This window comes from Acanthisitta chloris, unplaced genomic scaffold (assembly GCF_000695815.1).
Source record: "Acanthisitta chloris isolate BGI_N310 unplaced genomic scaffold, ASM69581v1 scaffold23017, whole genome shotgun sequence".
Classification (NCBI taxonomy): domain Eukaryota; kingdom Metazoa; phylum Chordata; class Aves; order Passeriformes; family Acanthisittidae; genus Acanthisitta; species Acanthisitta chloris.
Window position 1 is genome coordinate 1 of NW_008684579.1, and position 16987 is coordinate 16987.

General features: G+C 37.8%; 1 pseudogene; it reads left to right on the forward strand.

Annotated features, from left to right (window-relative positions):
• The first annotated feature begins 7571 nt into the window (after window positions 1–7571).
• On the forward strand, window positions 7572–14949 carry LOC103806697 (annotated as a pseudogene).
• Window positions 14950–16987: the final 2038 nt, after the last annotated feature.

A 16987-nucleotide genomic window follows, 5' to 3' on the forward strand; every position in this document is an offset into this window, starting at 1 on the left:
AGGGTTGGGTGGAGGAAGGTAGGGCGAGGATATCCCTGGTCGCCGTCTGTGGTTTGTAGGATGGGGGCTGCGAGGCAGGGGAGGGATGCGGCACCCTCCCAGGCACAGCAGTGGGCACGGCAGACCTGGTTTCTCATCGCACGAGATAATAGAGGTGGGCAGAGGGAGGGATGAAAATCATTTCCCAGGGCAAGCAAAGCAGTAAGGAAAAGAGGAGGTGAGTTTGGCAGCCCCACTGGCTTGGATCCACCACGGCAGGAAACGTGGGAGCGAGGGAAAGGAAGATGGAAAGGGAGGGTTGACATTGGGTGAGGTGTGTCTGGGAGAGATGGAGATGGGCAGGCACTCGGGTGTCCTTCTGGACTGGAAGGTTTCTGGGGTGAGCAGAACCGGTGCCGCATGGCCACGGGTTCCCACTGCATGGGTGGAGGCTTAAAAAGGGATTTGGCTGTGAAAGTGCAAGGTTGGGATTTATGGACTGGCATTTTCCAGGTGAGGGCTGCAGGCTGACTTCCTCCGGGGATGACAAGCAGAGGATTTTGAAGCTAGCTCAGTACTGTTGGTGCATAGGGTGGGTAGGTGACATGCTTCTTTATTCCAGTGAAGTGCAGAAATTATGGCATTTCCCACTGAGGCTTAACACAGTGAAATGTCAAAAGCTCTTTATTCCCTCTTTACACACAAATTTTTGTGAACGAGGAGAAAAACCAGGTGAAGAGAGTCCAGAATTCGCTCGTTTGGCTGGAGAGCTTTGACATCAAGATTGATGCATACACTTTCAGTTTGTAAGAAATAGTTTGCACTCCTCTCTGTATCATAAGTGCCTGGAATCTTTAGCAGCTAAAAAACTTCCTTTAGTTAATGAAAGTTAACTTCATCAGTGTGAGAAAATACAGTTCAGCCTCCCTCCCTCATGTAGAAGGGAGCTGAACCCTCTGTGTTACAATGCCTGCTCATGGAGGACAAAGTAACAATGTGTGTAAGGGACAGGATTTCCAGTTCTCTTGGGTATTTTTGAGACTTTATAAGAAGGAGCTGGTACAAAGTAACTCTACTCTCTCGTGAAAACTAGGCCCATCAGTCCTAAGAGCTCACTGCAACTGTTTTTTAAACCTGTGTCATTTGACACCATCGAGTTCCCATTTGGCAGGTGTGAGTTAAAATAATTATTTCACCTTGTTTTACATGTAATCATTTGTACACAAAGATACACATGTTTAGCAGTCAAAGCAGAATGTTAACATTCAGTCATCTTTGAGCAATATCTGGATTTTTACCATATCTCTGAGTTTTAATTTGTTGATGCCATGGATCAACTTTTTGCTACTTTCACAAGGTAAATATTTTAAAATCAATAGTTATTCCTATCTTATACTTTGTGAACTGTTAAAGAGTAGCAATGAGTAGCTTTTGGTTTTATCTAGACACAGTTTCTACACACCCTCAACCTCTCATAAATAAAGACTTTTTCATTCTTCCTGCGTCTTTCAGATGAGGCTTCCAAAGTGCCATGGACTTCAATGCCCAATTTGTGCAAACCAAAGAGCAAAAATTAATATACACATTCTTGAAAGTTAACCAATTCAGGGATCAGTGTGCCAGGCCCTGTGCATAACTCCTGGCCACACAGAGAAGTTGTAGTGGGAAGTAAGGTAGGAATGTGAACCACAGGTATCAACAATTGTGTGGTTAATGTCCATTGTGAACTCTCTAACCTGAAAGTAAATGTGCAGTAGCTTTCTTCCTCCCCCCCCATTAGTGAGTAAGCTGCATCAATTTGCATTTCACTTATAAGATGATAAGGGCAAGCACATGAGTAGCTACAGTGCATATCTGTGCTGGCTTACTTTGTGCTAACTTGCTTGTTTGTGATTAACCAAATAGTTCTAATTATAACAGTTTATGCAGCTCTTCATGCTGAAGCTGTATTAACTCACTTCACCCGGAGTAAGGCTATCATTTTTACTGGAAAAAGGATTGGAATTACAGTTCTTCAAGTATTTTGAGGAATCTCAGCACCTACTCATTTCACATGAGCTGCTGGTGCTAAACGCTCCAGAAGATTAGTCCAAGAATTCAGTCATGGAAAAATGTGCATGAAAACACAGTGTGGTTTTTAAAAAGTATTCTTAGTGATGTTATCTAAAAGATGTATGACATGAACCACTACTAAGAGACTAAACCAGGCAATTTTCATTTGTTTCCCCTTATGAGAGAGACAAGTTAGTGATGCAGGCAGATTAAACCAGAAAGAATGACAGCCTGCTTTAAAATTGCCTTATTTGTGGAACCTGTGAAGTAAATAAATGCACATCTGTTCTTACTTGCTTTATAGGGTTAGCTGTAAGATAATTTTTAATGTATCTTACAGTACAAATATTCCCTATATTTAGAGTATATGTGTCCTTCAGACACTTCAAAAGTACAGCTAAGCTGGACAATGATACATTTTATGGGTTTGGATTCCTGACAGTGCATTTTTTTTCTTCTGTATCAGCCTTGTACAAATAAGTGTCCAAAAACTGTCATTGTATTTCTGTGATACTTTTCATGCAATTTAGGATCAGCTGATGGAGTCAAATGGCATATCCTATTCATCACTGGATTGCAGCATTCCTGTTTGCACCACTCTCTGAAGTGAATTCTCAGTAATGTTTGGTACTTACATTTATACATCATCCAGTTGAAACACTTTTCTATGTTGAACTGAACTCTGGTAACCCTTAGCACTTAGTTTTCTAACCAATCTAGTTTTGTGGATACTTTTATGTTCTTCCACTGACGTATCTAGAGTTGTCCTTTTAATGGTTTTGGCTTTAGCAAACTATGGACCTGTGAGCTTAATGAACACTTTGAAATCTCACACTCCTGCTCACATAATGTCCTCATTCTATTTCCTACTGCTCTTCCTGTAGTTAGAAACTACTGCAGGAATGTCAGGTATCTGCATGCACAGAACTGGGTGATGGAGAAACCAGCTGTTTGTTTAGTCAAACATTCAAGAATTGATAGTTTCCATTATTAGAAGTATTCTCTTTCCCCTTCAGCCAAGAAACTGATGCTAAGAAGTCATTATTTTGCTGATAAAAGAGCAACTGAAAAGAGATTGCAGCTCTTGATTTGGCTGATGAGCAGGAGTCTCATGTCTTATCTACCTGACCAACTCTAAATCAAACATTTTTTAACAATGTGGTTAATGAAGCTGCATCTTGACTTCAGAAAATTTTGCACCTTAGGAGTACTTTCAAAATGTGTATATGTAGTAGAATTCAGATGCATACTCAGCTACCTCTTAGAGCAAACTTCAGTGATCAAGGTAAAGGCTACGTTAGGCAGCACCTTGGATTTGAGTTCAGCTTTTAGCACTGCCTCTGCACTCACTTACTAAGCTGCAAGAAACAAATTACAAGGTAGGAAGCATTTTTTTTTAGACTCAGAATTCAGCCAAAATACATTGGTATGATATGGCATCTGTCAGTGAACAAATATGTTGAGATATTCAACTTCATTCGTACAGATTACCCAAGAGCTACCCAATATTAATGTCTTTAGGCTGCCAGTGCACACACACCTCTTTTTAAGAGCTATGTTTTTGTTTGAATCTTAAATCAACAGTTGGAATTTGCAGCAAGGTGGAAAAATGTTCTGGAAACAAATAGTAATTCTGACTTTGTTCTTTATCTGAGTCATATTAGAAAATTTAACTCTGGTTACCAAATTGTTTCCTTCTGCAATGTACTTTCAGTGCTTTTTCCTGTGCTGCCTGAGCAGTATTAAAAGTTTGGTTGACTCTTTTGTGCTGGTCACTAAAATTCAGAAATTCTTCTGCAAATGGCTTTTGAAGAGAAATGGTTTTATTACATTCAATATTTAGCATGAAGAACTCTTGAAGAAATTAATGAAAAACTTTCAAGCTTCAGGAAGTCTTCATCTGTATAATGGCATGAAAGTCTGTTCATCTGATATTCCACATGTTAGAAGAAATCTGAGAATTAGATATATGTTTGCTTTCAGTTACCCTGTAGTAAAGTTATTATAGTTAGTGCCTTCCACCAACATTAAAAACAGTGTTAGGCAAGACTATGGGCCTGATTCCATATGATATGGTGTTGCTGGTTGCAGGGGTGTTTTTTTTGTATTTTTCAGAAGCTAAACTAAAATTTAGCTTCAGAGACAGATCTTTAGGTAAGTTCTTATGAACTAATTAATAGACACACTTGAGGAACAGATGACTATTGTGCCATTTAACTGGGGAAGGTTTTTAAAAGTTCCTTTTCACTGACAGACTCTTGTGACAGAGCAGTGATGTTGCAGTAGAAGCTGTCTGGAGTCTGTTGCAGGTGAATTCAGCAACATGTCCTGAGTGTGCTGGAAACCATGAGACAAGATGAAAAATGATGTTGTGCTTGAGTTTTCAGTTTTAATTGATTTCCTAATTTAAGAAGAGTATATTGAACAAATCACAAACTTGGAGTGTGTTGCTTAACATGTGCTTAGGAGGAATATTTTAAAGAAACTTGCATATCAAATCTGCTTAGAAATAGTTTTTTAAAAAGCAGCAAACCAGACCGACTGTATGCAATGTCCCTCTGAAAGGGACAGACTTCTGTTGCAGGTAAAACTTCTTATGCCAGTTAATGTAGTGTGAAGTGGGATGTCTGAACCTGTTTTGTTCAGCAAAGTACTGGCATATCCTAATCTGGTAGTGTCAGGACTTGAAATCCTGCTCCTTTTTCCCCAAAGCAGATTTTTATCTGTCAGTGTCAAGTCTTCACAGCTGTCGGTCTGTCCTCATCGATCATGATCCATGGGCACCTGTAAGAGAGACATAATCCTTTGCATTGTTCTAGTTGGTACTTCCAGGTTATAAACTTGCAGTAGTTCACAAAGATGCTTATCAGGCTAGAACATGAGAATTATTGGAAGTTGGTGTATTATCAGATGGTGAATTGAAAGAGAGCTATGCTCTGAAGTTTTTTGTCTCTGATGTTTTGTAATGAAATCTTGGTTTAGGCCACATGTGAAAATGAGAAGGCTTTTTTCTGGTTTTCAATGCAAATGTTTCTTCAAATCTTAAAATGGCAATGTAGTTCCTCTGGAAAGATATCAGAACTCAGAAACATGTTTTGTAGTTCTAATTTAAGGTATAATGCTGAGCTGAAATTTATGACAAAACTATAGAAACCCTATAATGCTTTCATCTGAAATCGCAGCAGCAGCAGAGGATTTTCTTTTTAAACTTACAAAGAAGTTTGTGTAACTCTTTCTAGTGATGAGAAGTAAACTGTAAATTACAAACCCATTACAATTAATGTTATTCTAGCTCTTTTGACAACTCAAGGGTGAAAAGAGGCATTTGTATTCTGTACAAATACACTAAAAGGAAAAAAAATGGTTTCGTGGTATTCAAACTTGAAGAACAAAACATGGGATATTTTTGTTATCTGTATTAGAAAAATAAGCAGGAACTCACCTTAATTTATTAAAATCTTCACAGGTAGAACCATAGAATCAACCAGGTTGGAAGAGACCTCAAAGATCAAGTCCAACCCTATGAGGTACACTTTAGAGAAGCAAAATTGCAGCAGTATTTTAAGGGCAGTACTGGTTACTAGTATGGATTCCTTCAGTAGTCTGGTGGCCAAACTTCTGGACTTCTTAGCAGTCATTTTCACTGGAATACACCGACTTGGGGATAAACTTCGTTGTTTTCAACAAGATAACTCCAAAAGTTCCAGATCACTATCAATTGTAGCAGATTAAGGTGTTGTAATTATCTGTATTATTGTCCCTTTGTTGCAATTTTAATGCCCACAAAATATCAATGACAAAATTGAATGTATATATACAACTCAGTCAATTTCATGCAAGGTCTAATGGGTTTGTTTAAGCAAACAAGAGGAAGGGTTGAAACTAGATTGGGAGACTATATGCTGAAGCACCTGATGAACACCTACATGCTCTGCAGGTTGTGCTTTAAGGGCAATAACCTTTGGCAGAGAGGTGAATAATTTAGTGGAAAATACTTATGTCTTAAACTGGTGCTATGCAATTTTCTACAAGTATTTGCAAGACTGAAGACACAAAAGCAAAACTAAATTGTCTCATGAAAATTTACATAATTTTTAAAAAATAGAAATTTGGCGTGTTATTCTCTACTAACTGAAATGACTAGTGTTCATTTCCTGTTACACTAACATGGATAAAAGTCTGTGGTTTAGTATCCAAAATAAGAATCACAGACTGACAGAATGGGTCAGGTTGGAAGGGACCACAGTGGGCCATCTATTCCAAACTCTCTGCTCAGGCAGGATCATCCTGGTGCACATGGCTCAGGATTGTGTCCAGATGGTTCTGGAATATCTCCAGTGAGGGAGAATCTATGACCTCTCTGGGCAACCTGTTGCAGTGCTCAGTCACCTGTATGTTCTTCCTCATGTTCAGCTGAACTTCCTGTGCCTGTTGCCTCTTGTCCCGTTGCTTGGCACCCCCAAGCAGAGTCTGGCTCCAGCCTCTGACACCTCCCTTCAGACATTTAGAGAAGTAAGCAGGATTACTGTTGTTCACAGTTGTTTATTAGTAATAGGAATGCTGTGGGATGTCATCAAGAAATATAGGGAAATCCATGTGCACTTTCTGGGCAACGCAGTGCTCAGTCACCTGTATGTTCTTCCTCATGTTCAGCTGAACTTCCTGTGCCTGTTGCCTCTTGTCCCGTTGCTTGGCACCCCCAAGCAGAGTCTGGCTCCAGCCTCTGACACCTCCCTTCAGACATTTAGAGAAGTAAGCAGGATTACTGTTGTTCACAGTTGTTTATTAGTAATAGGAATGCTGTGGGATGTCATCAAGAAATACAGCACCTGTATGTTCTTCCTCATGTTCAGCTGAACTTCCTGTGCCTGTTGCCTCTTGTCCCGTTGCTTGGCACCCCCAAGCAGAGTCTGGCTCCAGCCTCTGACACCTCCCTTCAGACATTTAGAGAAGTAAGCAGGATTACTGTTGTTCACAGTTGTTTATTAGTAATAGGAATGCTGTGGGATGTCATCAAGAAATACAGGGAAATCCATGTGCACTTAGGGAAATATGTATTTTTCTTTCAGGTTTTTTTGAAGGTACTATACTAGTTGGGTTGTGCAAGGTAATTTTTGAAAAACTTTTTAAGTTTAATATGTCTCTAGACATGTTTGTCACAGACATAGCTCTGGTTCAATTTAATGAAGTGTGAATTTTATTGTATATTGGTTAATTTCACCACACACTTATTAAGACCCTCTTCCAAAGAAAGGGACTTTGCAGGACATTTTTTAGCATATCACATTTGGCACATCTATCAATCTACACACACACACGTGTATTTAAAAGTTCACAAGTAATACAGCTTATTTGAGAATCTGTGGAGATCCCATTTTGCTACTTTAAGTTCCTTTTGTGTGGATTTCTCTTTGGCAGTTTGTATAATCATCAGTGATTCTTTCACTGTCTGAATTATTCCTTGTATTTTACATTTAGAATAATATATTGCAGATGTGGTGAATGTATATTTGCTTATATAATTTTTTTCTTCCTTTCAACATAGGATTTTTCAAACTTCTAAGTATTCCACAATTATCTCCATATTGGAAGCTGTTAAAGCAAGTGGACACTGTCCTAAAGAGTAAGAAACTTTTTTTTTCCTCATTATTTTGAGGGTTCAAGAAGAATCTAGTTGAGGAGGGTTACATAGCTATTTTGGATAGCCAAGAACTTCAAGGTAGTGTTTGCCTTATATAGTAGTTACAGGTGAATTAGGTTTAATGTAGCAACTTTGGAATAAGTCTTGAAGTTGCTGAATAATGAAAGGAGGATAAATGTAATTATCTACCAAATTAGTACCAGATAAATTCCTTTACTGGAACATTTCAGGCTTCTGGTAGCTGTTACAGCCAATTTGTATGTTTGACATATGTTACAACATTGTTTCAAAGATGTGAGGAGAGGAAATAATCTTTGTGTTAACATCTGCTTTTCAATGCAGTAATATAGACTACATTATCTTTTAATGAAGGTTAAAGGTTGAACTGTATTAGTAGTCTTGCAAAGGTGTTTGAGAGTATGTCATCAAGAAACTACTGAGAGTGAGGGGAATCTCTGTATTGATAGGGATTGGAGGATGCTCTGTGCCTTGGATTGTAGCAGATTAAGGTGTTGTAATGATGTGTATTATTGTCCCTTTGTTGCAACTTTAATGCCCACTGTGGTCCCTTCCAACCTGACCCATTCAGTCAGTCTGTGATTCTTATTTTGGATACTAAACTACAGACTTTTATCTATGTTTTTGCATGTTTTTGAAATGGAAAAACACATTGGTATAGAATGTCCATACAAACAACAACTTTTTGTCTGTCTTTTAGCGTTACAGTGTGGGTTACACAGGCCCTAGAAGCCTTTACTTTCACCCCACTGTGTAATGTTTTGAAGCCTCTTTTAGATTTAAAGAGAACCTCTTAAAGCTGAGCTCCTCTACCTACTGTCAAGGCAAGGAGGAGAATAAAACTGTCATGCAAGTATGCTCCCCTAGAAAGGCAGTGTCAGTTCCCATTGGCAAGTACATCTGTCAGTGTGCTACAGCACACTGCTGTTAAAAGATATGTACAGGACTTCTTGGACTGACAGGTTTAAAACCTAACCTCAATCCTTGCTTTTTTTTTTTTTGCTTGCTTATATTGTGTCTTAAAGTTGTCCTAAAACTTTCAGTATTCTGGCACAGACTCTGCCCTTCATCCTTAGAGGTTTATAGGCTTGGGTTATTTTTAGTGGTCCTGCAAAATAAGCACTTGCCTATTTATCAGACAGCTACAAAATCATGTCTGCTAGTGATTGTGTATTAATTCTGGTGTTCTTGTTTTTATGGTATCTATTAAATTTTTGAGTTTCAAGTGTTACATTTGAATGGACACTCCTGAGGTTGGTTATCATGTGACTTGTTTCACATGCTTCATTTTCAGGTCTCTAACGATGAGGTATCCATCTGGATTTAAAGCACATCTTTGAGCTTCTTAGTTCTTCATTAAAGAGATGTGTTCTATATTCATGGGTAAGGATTTTTATTATCTTGACTTGGGCCCTTGTCTTAAATATCTTGTGATATATTTTAATTTAGAAGATTTCATCAACTTATCTTTGCCTTAAAAGTTTATCAGATACTTTTAGAGTATAGGGTTCTTCAGGTGCCTGTGCTAGCTCTTAATTTTGACCCAAGCTACTAAATAAATTCATATATGTAAGTATCAATGCTCTAACTAAATCACTAACTTAGTATTGCATACAGAGAATCAGTGATACATAGGTAAAAAATTTATAAATTGGTCTATAATTTGAGAGTTTTTTTCTGATATATACAACAGTTCTACAGAATTTAGTTGTGCATCCCACATCTTTTGAATTTGGAGTTTTGGGAAGAAAGTGACTCCAACATGGCAAGAACAAAAGCAAAGGATCTGAATTTTGTGCAATTAAAAAACCAACACGTTTTCTCAATAACATAAACCATATTTAATCTGAAGAAACTTTGTGCTCTTATATATCTCTACTTCAAAAGAGTAGAAACCAAACAACCACAAAAATCTCACTAGAAAATATGATTTTTTTCTAAAAGCTACAGGTATTTTCAATTTTTTAGGTCTCTAAATAACAGCTACACACAGTACAGAGTTTGTTATAATGTGTTTTCACCATATATTGAGTACAGCTAGGTGAACTATCATTTTGAGACTTCTTAAATTTACCTTAAGTTGAAAGTTAGTTAACAGGGATCTCTTAAAGAAGTGTGGTAAGTCACCTCAGCATATGCTGTGAGACTTGCTGATCAATGTTGTTTTATACAGAGAGTTCTGTGATATACTTTGATTTTGTTCTGTGCAGCTTAAGCAAAGCTGTTCTCAATAAAAAAGCTTTTCCATTCACAGTGAGGCCAAACACGGATGAGAACGGTAGAAATTTGTCTCCAGTTGCATTGGAAGATGGATTTTCTTTCCAAGTGAAATGTCATTTGTCATGTTGGTTGACCTGAAATTTCATGAACAACCATAACAATTGACAGTTACTGATTGTTTTTTTCCTTCTACAAACATTTAATATTTATTTCCCAGAGGCTACCTGCAAGAGAGGGCGACAGGTGGAGGAAAGGAGTTTGTGCATGTCAAGGGAGTAGAGGAAGGGAAACAGTTACATGAGATGTTTGGTGCAAGCAAAACCAGTGTAGGTATGACAACAGACTAATCTGAGTAACTATGACAAGCACATACAAGCAAGTTTGCTCCAGTTTTATGCTCTTACTCAGAGCTGGAACTGTAGCCAAGGACTGGAACCTAGTCCTGAGAGTTAGAATTAAGCCCATACATTTCAAATCCTTCTAATCTTCAAATGAAAATACAAGGTACTTGAGTGATCTTTTGAGTACTTAACATGATGTCTGTAAACTTTGTAGCAGAAATAGAATTCTAAACAAAACTAGAATGTTGAGGGTGTGATTTTACTAAAGGGATGGCTCATTACTCGTAAATAATTAGTAATGCTTAGCAGTGAAAAGGAATTTTAAGATCAAATAATGCATATGTATATCTATAATTGGATGTGTGGGTTTTTAGTTAATGGAACAGGCTACCCAACCAAATTCTATCCTAATTTTAGTGATACCAATAAGAGAAAATGCATCTTTTCAACCCATCTTTAGCTATAGATATCATGGCACTCTAGTACAAACGCTTGTTTCTTTCTGTTAGGGAATAAAAGAGTTGCTATCTACTAAATGTCTAAATGTTCTTTTTTTAGTCTTCTACATTACTGGGACTTTGAGGAAATTGTGCTATCCCTCTGTGCCTTTTAAATTGAACATGTACATTGATCTTTAAATCTATGATAGAATATCATTTATATTGGCACATCAGTGGGAAAAAACTTCTGTATTATTTAATTAACTCAGCTCTTTGAACTCAGCCAAAGCTTTAGTTAAAATCTGACAAATAATGATAGTGTAATTGTCTTTCTAATATTGGGGAAAATCTGACAAATAATGTTAGTGTAATTGTCTTTCTAATATTGGGGAGGGAATGGGTCTCATTTCTAAATGTTATGCACAAGTTTTGAGTATCTGTTTTTTAATGTGCTGTGTTGTCTACCTCTTTTGACACAGTGTTCCATCTGCTAATAGATGGGCAAATCACAGAAAGCCACAGAGCTGTCATGCTGCTGTGTGCTACACAGAATTTAGCAACTGTAGCAACTTTTTCAGTCTCTTTGGCAGGTTTCTTGTTTGTTATGCCTGGTTACATTGCCTTCCTAAAAAAAAACAAAAAACCAACCACCTCAAACCAAACACTTTGCATGCATATAAAGTAGACCTCTTCCCTTGTTAGGACAGTTTCCTTCTTGTGTGTCCTTTACCTGTAGTCTGGATTTCTGTTATGTCATGCTTTTATGGCTTGTTTTAATTCCTTCTGTCTACTAACTTGTCCCTAACGTCTTTCTGTTATTTGTCTGGATAGTCATTGTTTCAACTTCTTTGGAGAAAAATGGCCATCAAAGTCATTGATTTCCTCTTGATCTATGACACTGTAACACCTCAGTCATGTGCAGCAGTGATACCTAGTGTATCCAAGCATAAAAGTGGGAATATCCTAGCTTAAGCTTTGCCTTTACTTGCTTATAAATAGAGCAGCTTGTTGTTAATATTGTCATTTCATCAAAAGTACAGTACAACATTCTGTTGCTTTTAATCATAAGCAGACAACTTAATCAGTGTTTGAAAATAATGGGGTCTAATTTATAGTAGTGCTTTCTTGATCTTGGGCCTTTAGGAGGTCCTAACTTTACGCAATAGATTGTACATTTATCATCTGGAATCCAGGGCTACTTTGCTATGCTAAGCTGTCATCTTCCTAAGCTTGTGTCACTTTTTATAGCATGCTTGTTCTCTAGATTCATTAACACTCATACCAATCCACACTGGATAGATGTCACTCATGGGTGTCTCTGTGTGATACAGGATCCATCTGTCCTTTCTCTGTACAGACCAGCAGTTCCATAGACTCCAACCTGAACAAGGTTTGTGAATTTAGGTTAGGCTCTATTCTGACTGTTGGTCACACCACCTTCAGTAGACTAGGAGTATAAACAGAATGGGTTTTCATCAGCTTGTCAAAGATGACTTTGTTCTTGGTGGGTTCAACACAAACCTTGTCCATCAGAGAGTATTTCAAATTTCCAGGGTGTAAATGTATGGAAGGATCCTATATTCGTTTTACTCTTAGGAAAATTCAGTAGAGAGGAATTGCCATTGAAGTCGAGGAAGAGAGCATGAAGGTGAGCTTTAGTACTAGGGCCACGAAGTAAAAGTTGTGGCTGTTTCCTTTCCTTCACATCCCCCTCACCCCCTTCATTTAGAGATGTGTATTGACAGGATAAAGGAATGATTATTCCATCAAGATGCTCATTTAAAAGTGATTGCACTTCTATTCTAGAGGATTACTAGTTATCTGGGGAGGTAAATGATCACAGACACATTTTCATTCATTTCCCATTCTGTTTGATTGCACTATTAATGTGGGAGTTTTTAGGCTAAAGTTAAATTAACCATTCTTTTCAGCTGCTCTTGCCTTAAATTCCTCACTGTAAACTAATATATTGGTGATCACTTAGTGATAATATGAATAAAAATGAAAATCAACTGTGTTTAGATAAGTGTATAAACTGTTGAACCAAAGGTAGTTCTTCCCTGTGTTTCTTTGTATTCATGCTCTTGTCTTTCCTTCAGAGTTCTGTTATGTCTTTAAGTAAGGTAAACCACAGTTTCTCAGACTCTTATTTAATGCAACTTAAATAGAAGAAACAGTATTTCAGCTTTTCCTACTGAAGCCAAGGTAGCTTTGATTTTAAATGTAGTTTAGAAACTTTCAAGTTTTTTGTTTAAACATACAGAATCATTGTGTATATCTTATGTATTATATGATTTCAAATTTTAATTCTGGACTACTAAAAACCACTTCTGGTACAATTTGATTGCTTTAATGAATGTGACTAAGAAGAATAAAAAATTGTACTTCAGGAATAGAGCAGAATGAATAAAAAAATGAAACTATGACATGTAAAACATAATTATATGATGCACAAAAATTATAAACTTTGCACAGGGCATTGAATATAAGCAAAGGTAACTTACTTGGGTTGTGGTTTAACTAAACAAAATATTAAAAATCTATAAAAATGTTGGGGAGGGAAATAAGCTCTATGAGGAAAGGAATTAAAGTAACTTTTGTTTTTTCTCTGCCTCTTCCTCTTAGGATGCTTTAACACTTGAAGACACACGTTTTGTCAGAAGCACTAATGGATGTTGGCATGCCTTGGATAAGGTGGTGACCACTGGATGTCATTTGTTTCTGTTCACTGCAGAGAGACAAAATTGACTCCATTTGGAGTTGAGAGAAAAAGCAGTGCAGATCTCTCAAGATGACTGATCCTATGATGGATTTTTTTGATGATGCCAATCTTTTTAGTGAGACCTTAGAAGGTTTGTCAGATGATGCCTTTGTTCAACCTGGACCTGTTTCACTTGTTGATGAATTGAATTTGGGTGCAGAATTTGAACCTTTGCACATAGACTCGTTGAACCATGTGCAAGATGCTCAAAATCAACAAAAGATGAGTGAGTTTGATCAGCTGAATCAGTATGATTCACTGAAGCTTCACTCAGTAAATCAGTCTTTTAATAGCTCAGCTGACAATGTCTTATCACCACACTCTCAATTCAATTGTTCACCAGTTCATCCACAAAACCAGTCGAATGGGATGTTTCCAGATGTGGCTGATGGCAGTCCCATGTGGGGTCATCAGACTGCCACAACAGTTTCCAATCAGAATGGGTCCCCTTTTCACCAAGGACATTCTCAGTCTATGCAGCAAAACAAAAGCTTTGTAGCACACCATGACTTTGCCTTATTCCAGGCTAATGAACCCCAGCATCAGTGTGCCTCGCTACGGTCGCAACAAAGCAGAAACAACACAGGGCAGGATGCTCTGAGTCAGCCAAAAGACTTCATGGAAGTTAACGTATCTACTTCTCTCAGAGTCAGTGTTAACCACCCACCTTCAGTTTCTAATCCATCGACTTCACAGCAGCCTCTGTCTGTTCAACAGTTTCCTCAAACTCCAAGTGCTTCAATACATTTTTGTGGGAATCAAGAAGGAAATTTTGATGGACAGTCCCCAACTATTACTCCATGTTCTGTCAGTAATAGTCAACAATATTCATCTCCTTATAATTACTCTAACAACCACATTTCTCCTACCAGCCTTCTTCAGCCTACAACAGCTCTTTCTACTAGCCAGCAGACACACTCTATCTCTGACTTCACTGGAAGTGATGCCTTTACATCTCAAACAGGGACCAAGCAAGAAACAACCGAGCACATGCTGAATCCTAATACACCTTTGAATTCAAATACTTTCCCAATGTTGCATTCTACGCATCCTCAGGGCAACTTTAGTAGTTCGAAACTCTCTCCTGTGAACATTAATTTTCCACCTTCCACTGGTTCTGCTTCTCAGATAAGCCATTTCACTGACTCTATGGAAAGCAATGGTTTTACATCTTTAGATGAGAACTTACTTCATCAAGTCGAGAGTCATAATGAACCATTCACAGGACTTGACCCAGATGACCTCCTTCAGGAAGACCTTCTGCCACAGTTTGATGATTCTGCATTTGTTCAGGATAGCACAAGCCATGTTTTAGAGCATGACCTAGAACACCACATAACCCCACAGCAAGTAACACAGTCCTCTGATCTTGTTCGGGCACAGTCTCAAAGTCAGATCCATCCTTGGCATTCTTCAGCTCCTAATCAGCACCTGCAAGACAGAAGTCGTGTGACCTCACAAGGACAGGTATGGAGGGATTTGGGTGGTGGGGGTTGAGCTGTTTGATTTGATCTGATGGAATGAATAATAGTGAGTGGTGCTTGTGTCAAAGCATGACAACTGAAGTCTCTGAGTGTTACTTGACCCTGAAGAAGTCTAGGTAGCAGCTAATTTAGGGGAAAGAAATCCAACCTGTTGATGCAGACCTTGCTTTCTCCTGTTGTTTCATTACCACTGCAGTAAACAAGACTTGTATGACCTGAAATATTTATTCAGATAAAATGGTGTCACTCCTTTTGCTCCTTATATTTCTGAAGTACAGCAGAGAAAATTGGTTGGTTTATGATTTTGGTGTAAATATGATGGCTTATTGTCTTGAAAGGTCCTTAGAGAAACATAACTTTCTGAGCTTAGATAAGGTTTGTGCAGCTGATTTCTCACCAGAATTGTGGTGGTGATGTTGTTACTCCATCCTTTGCTTGGTGCCTTTGTGCTCATGCTCATTGGCTAAAACCCCACATTTTATTCTTGTTTTTTGATGTGATTAGTAATAATACAAAGAATAAAAGGCTATGCCTAGGTTGGATTTTTTGTTTACTTTTGGTTAGACAAAAAAACTCCACAGTTGTTTTAGGATGATGTGTTACCTCTACTGCAAGTATTCAAGTCCTCTGTGAGGAGGACAAGATGGCATAAAAATTGTAGTGTACTTTTTAAATGGGACACAGGAGAGACAAACTTTGAGGACAGTACTTTTCAATTTATCAGAGAGAAAACTGAAGAGAAAATTGTGAGAGCACTGAAGTGGTCAGAAAGACAATCCCTCAGTTCTTCAGTCTGTTTCTTATGTTGACTTTCTCATATGTAACTTAGGGAATTTTGAAATTGTTTTAATGGAAGTATTAAGTCCAGGTTTAATGCTGACCTTTATCTTCACCTGTACCATCACCTTTTCGTTTATAGGAAGTATGTAAGTCATTAAACTGAAATACAGACTGGTGCTCCTGGATGGCTTTGGTCTCTTACAAGAGTTAGGTTTTTCAAAAGCAAACAACATAGGGCAAGTCAAGTTATTTTTTTTCCACAACGCTGTAACCAGCAGAATAATTTTTATTACAGCTGACAGAAACCTCAGTATATGCAAGATTCTCGCAGATTTTTCAGCTCAAAAAATTCCTAAATTAAAAGAAAATACACCTTGAATATAGAAGAGACTCGCTAAGAAAAGGCACAAATCATTTTTATTTCAGCTTTTCAAACTGATCAATCTTGACAGCTATTGCTGTGGTTTCACAGACTGGTTTAGTGGCTTTCCTTGTTAATACCTGGAGTGGTATTAGTGACTGCATGACTTGTAAGTCAGTATCTTAATATTAACAAAGTTTGTCTCTGCTTGGTAGTTTCCAGCCCAAATTTAATTCGACAAGAATGTCTGAAACTTGTTCAGTTCGATGGTTTGGCAGAGGCAGCAGAACTTTCTGTGTGATAATACACATATTGAATTGCCATTGCTGGTTACCTAGAGTTCCAAAATTAGGAGACTGTCCGTTGAAATCCATGCACATGTGAACAGTGAGAGGAGGAATTTGTATTTGAAACACTATTTTAAATTCTAGTAGGAATTTAGCCTGTATTGGGAAGAGGAAATTAAATGTTTTCTAATTTTCAGAACAGAAGCAACTGTGACATAAAATATACACATGTGCAGACAGCTTAAAAAAGGTTTTAATAACTGTATTACTTCTTTATGTTCTTGCTACCAATATTCTCTCTACCTGGAGGTATAGAATGGTGACTTCCAGGGGATAAACAGTTATTGGGAAGGAAAGGAATTTAACTACTAACTCTTGCTTCTACTCAGTTTGCAGAACAGGCCTGAGAAGGAGAAAATGTAATATTTCTTTTCCCCATTTGTCACTAGTGTAGAGATAAGGGTTTAACACACTTAATCTTTGCTCTTGCTTCTGTAGATTGTCTCTCCATTACAACTGCTTATGTTTATGGAGTGTATAATTGTCAGTTCCTACTACTGAAACTTTTTCTGTCAAATTGTGGTGTGATGTTAATGGGACAAGAATGCAGCTGTTTGCTTGAG